Raw genomic sequence first — 5,000 nt, forward strand, 5'->3', positions numbered from 1 at the left:
GAGTGTCATGAGTAACCCGTGTCATGAGTAACCCGTGTCATGAGTAACCCGAGTCATGAGTGTCATGAGTAACCCGTGTCATGAGTAACCCGTGTGATGAGTGTCATGAGTGACCCGAGTCATGAGTGTCATGAGTAACCCGTGTCATGAGTAACCCGTGTCATGAGTAACCCGAGTCATGAGTGTCATGAGTAACCCGTGTCATGAGTGACCCGAGTCATGAGTGTCATGAGTAACCCGTGTCATGAGTAACCCGTGTGATGAGTGTCATGAGTGACCCGAGTCATGAGTGTCATGAGTAACCCGTGTCATGAGTAACCCGTGTCATGAGTAACCCGAGTCATGAGTGTCATGAGTAACCCGTGTCATAAGTAACCCGTGTGATGAGTAACCCGTGTCATGAGTAACCCGTGTGATGAGTGTCATGAGTAACCCGAGTCATGAGTGTCATGAGTAACCCGTGTCATTAGTAACCCGTGTCATGAGTAACCCGAGTCATGAGTGTCATGAGTAACCCGTGTCATGAGTAACCCGTGTCATGAGTAACCCGTGTGATGAGTGTCATGAGTAACCCGTGTCATGAGTAACCCGTGTCATGAGTAACCCGTGTGATGAGTGTCATGAGTAACCCGAGTCATGAGTGTCATGAGTAACCCGTGTCATGAGTAACCCGTGTCATGAGTAACCCGTGTGATGAGTGTCATGAGTGACCCGAGTCATGAGTGTCATGAGTGTCATGAGTAACCCGTGTCATGAGTAACCCGTGTGATGAGTGACCCGTGTCATGAGTGTCATGAATGTCATGAGTAACCCGTGTGATGAGTGACCCGTGTCATGAGTGTCATGAGTAACCCGTGTCATGAGTGTCATGAGTGTCATGAGTAACCCGTGTCATGAGTAACCCGTGTGATGAGTGACCCGTGTCATGAGTGTCATGAATGTCATGAGTAACCCGTGTGATGAGTGACCCGTGTCATGAGTGTCATGAGTAACCCGTGTCATGAGTGTCATGAATGTGACCCGTGTGATAAGTGTCATGAGTAACCCGTGTGATAAGTGTCATGAGTAACCCGTGTGATAAGTGTCATGAGTAACCCGTGTGATAAGTGTCATGAGTAACCCGTGTGATAAGTGTCATGAGTAACCCGTGTGATAAGTGTCATGAGTGACCCGTGTGATGCGTGACCCGTGTGATGTGTGACCCGTGTGATGTGTGACCCGTGTGATGCGTGACCCGTGTGATGTGTGACCCGTGTGATGTGTGACCCGTGTGATGTGCGACCCGTGTGATGCGTGACCCGTGTGATGCGTGACCCGTGTGATGAGTGACCCGTGTGATGAGTGACCCGTGTGATGAGTGACCCGTGTGATGAGTGACCCGTGTGATGAGTGACCCGTGTGATGAGTGACCCGTGTGATAAGTGTCATGAGTAACCCGTGTGATAAGTGTCATGAGTAACCCGTGTGATAAGTGTCATGAGTAACCCGTGTGATGTGTGACCCGTGTGATGTGTGACCCGTGTGATGAGTGACCCGTGTGATGAGTGACCCGTGTGATAAGTGTCATGAGTAACCCGTGTGATAAGTGTCATGAGTAACCCGTGTGATAAGTGTCATGAGTAACCCGTGTGATGCGTGACCCGTGTGATGTGTGACCCGTGTGATGTGTGACCCGTGTGATGTGTGACCCGTGTGATGTGCGACCCGTGTGATGCGTGACCCGTGTGATGCGTGACCCGTGTGATGAGTGACCCGTGTGATGAGTGACCCGTGTGATGAGTGACCCGTGTGATGTGTGACCCGTGTGATGTGTGACCCGTGTGATGTGCGACCCGTGTGATGTGCGACCCGTGTGATGCGTGACCCGTGTGATGCGTGACCCGTGTGATGAGTGACCCGTGTGATGAGTGACCCGTGTGATAAGTGTCATGAGTAACCCGTGTGATAAGTGTCATGAGTAACCCGTGTGATAAGTGTCATGAGTAACCCGTGTGACCCGTGTGATGTGCGACCCGTGTGATGCGTGACCCGTGTGATGCGTGACCCGTGTGATGAGTGACCCGTGTGATGTGTGACCCGTGTGATGTGTGACCCGTGTGATGAGTGACCCGTGTGATGAGTGACCCGTGTGATAAGTGTCATGAGTAACCCGTGTGATAAGTGTCATGAGTAACCCGTGTGATGCGTGACCCGTGTGATGCGTGACCCGTGTGATGTGTGACCCGTGTGATGTGTGACCCGTGTGATGTGTGACCCGTGTGATGTGTGACCCGTGTGATGTGCGACCCGTGTGATGCGTGACCCGTGTGATGCGTGACCCGTGTGATGCGTGACCCGTGTGATGAGTGACCCGTGTGATGAGTGACCCGTGTGATGAGTGACCCGTGTGATGAGTGACCCGTGTGATGAGTGACCCGTGTGATGTGTGACCCGTGTGATGTGTGACCCGTGTGATGAGTGACCCGTGTGATGAGTGACCCGCGTGATGAGTGACCCGTGTGATGAGTGACCCGTGTGATGAGTGACCCGTGTGATAAGTGTCATGAGTAAACCGTGTGATGAGTGACATGAGTAACTTGTGACATGAGTGACCCGTGTGATGCGTGACCCGTGTGATGCGTGACCCGTGTGATGAGTGACCCGTGTGATGCGTGACCCGTGTGATGCGTGACCCGTGTGATGCGTGACCCGTGTGATGCGTGTCCCGTGTGATGAGTGACCCGTGTGATGAGTGTGATGAGTAACTTGTTTCATGAGTGACCCGTGTGATGAGTTACCCGTGTGATGCGTGACCCGTGTGATGCGTGTCCCGTGTGATGAGTGACCCGTGTGATGAGTGTGATGAGTAACTTGTGTCATGAGTGACCCGTGTGATGAGTGACCCGTGTGATGAGTGACCCGTGTGATGCGTGTCCCGTGTGATGAGTGACCCGTGTGATGAGTGTGATGAGTAACTTGTGTCATGAGTGACCCGTGTGATGAGTGACCCGTGTGATGAGTGACCCGTGTGATGAGTGTCATGAGTAACTTGTGTGATGAGTGACCCGTCATGAGTAACCCGAGTCATGAGTGACCCGTGTGATGCGTGACCCGTGTGATGCGTGACCCGTGTGATGAGTGACCCGTGTGATGAGTGTGATGAGTAACTTGTGTCATGAGTGACCCGTGTGATGAGTGACCCGTGTGATGAGTGACCCGTGTGATGAGTTACCCGTGTGATGAGTGACCCGTGTGATGAGTGTCATGAGTAACTTGTGTCATGAGTGACCCGTGTGATGAGTGACCCGTGTGATGAGTGACCCGTGTGATGAGTTACCCGTGTGATGAGTGACCCGTGTGATGAGTGTCATGAGTAACTTGTGTGATGAGTGACCCGTCATGAGTAACCCGAGTCATGAGTGACCCGTGTGATGCGTGACCCGTGTGATGCGTGTCCCGTGTGATGAGTGACCCGTGTGATGAGTGTGATGAGTAACTTGTGTCATGAGTGACCCGTGTGATGAGTGACCCGTGTGATGAGTTACCCGTGTGATGAGTTACCCGTGTGATGAGTGACCCGTGTGATGAGTGACCCGTGTGATGAGTTACCCGTGTGATGAGTGACCCGTGTGATGAGTGTGATGAGTTACCCGTGTGATGAGTGACCCGTGTGATGAGTGTGATGAGTGACCCGTGTGATGAGTGACCCGTGTGATGAGTGACCCGTGTGATGAGTGACCCGTGTGATGAGTTACCCGTGTGATGAGTGACCCGTGTGATGAGTGTGATGAGTAACTTGTGTCATGAGTGACCCGTGTGATGAGTGACCCGTGTGATGAGTGACCCGTGTGATGAGTGACCCGTGTGATGAGTGACCCGTGTGATGAGTGTCATGAGTAACTTGTGTGATGAGTGACCCGTCATGAGTAACCCGAGTCATGAGTGACCCGTGTGATGCGTGACCCGTGTGATGCGTGTCCCGTGTGATGAGTGACCCGTGTGATGAGTGTGATGAGTAACTTGTGTCATGAGTGACCCGTGTGATGAGTGACCCGTGTGATGAGTTACCCGTGTGATGAGTGACCCGTGTGATGCGTGTCCCGTGTGATGAGTGACCCGTGTGATGCGTGTCCCGTGTGATGAGTGACCCGTGTGATGAGTGTGATGAGTAACTTGTGTCATGAGTGACCCGTGTGATGAGTGACCCGTGTGATGAGTGACCCGTGTGATGAGTGTCATGAGTAACTTGTGTGATGAGTGACCCGTCATGAGTAACCCGAGTCATGAGTGACCCGTGTGATGCGTGACCCGTGTGATGCGTGACCCGTGTGATGTGTGACCCGTGTGATGAGTGACCCGTGTGATGAGTGACCCGTGTGATGAGTGTGATGAGTAACTTGTGTCATGAGTGACCCGTGTGATGCGTGACCCGTGTGATGCGTGACCCGTGTGATGAGTGACCCGTGTGATGCGTGACCCGTGTGATGCGTGACCCGTGTGATGAGTGACCCGTGTGATGAGTGACCCGTGTGATGCGTGACCCGTGTGATGAGTGACCCGTGTGATGAGTGACCCGTGTGATGCGTGACCCGTGTGATGAGTGTGATGAGTAACTTGTGTCATGAGTGACCCGTGTGATGAGTTACCCGAGTCATGAGTGACCCGTGTGATGCGTGACCCGTGTGATGAGTGACCCGTGTGATGAGTGTCATGAGTAACTTGTGTGATGAGTGACCCGTCATGAGTAACCCGAGTCATGAGTGACCCGTGTGATGCGTGACCCGTGTGATGCGTGACCCGTGTGATGAGTGACCCGTGTGATGCGTGACCCGTGTGATGCGTGACCCGTGTGACGCGTGACCCGTGTGACGCGTGACCCGTGTGACGCGTGACCCGTGACCCCTGTGACGCGTGACCCGTGTGACGCGTGACCCGTTTGACGCGTGACCCGTGTGATGCGTGACCCGTGTGACCCGTGTGATGCGTGACCCGTGTGACCCGTGTGATGCGTGACCCGTGTG

At 53.4% G+C, this 5,000-nt stretch overlaps 1 protein-coding gene across 2 annotated transcripts in view; it reads right to left on the bottom strand.

Moving 5' to 3' along the window:
- The window catches only part of LOC307122357 (suppressor of tumorigenicity 7 protein homolog), a 30,907-nt gene that overhangs the window by 15,000 nt on the left and 10,907 nt on the right, over window positions 1–5,000 (bottom strand). The window lies entirely within an intron of this gene.

This window comes from Gobio gobio (assembly GCF_949357685.1).
Source record: "Gobio gobio genome assembly, contig: scaffold_139, whole genome shotgun sequence".
Classification (NCBI taxonomy): Eukaryota; Metazoa; Chordata; class Actinopteri; order Cypriniformes; family Gobionidae; genus Gobio; species Gobio gobio.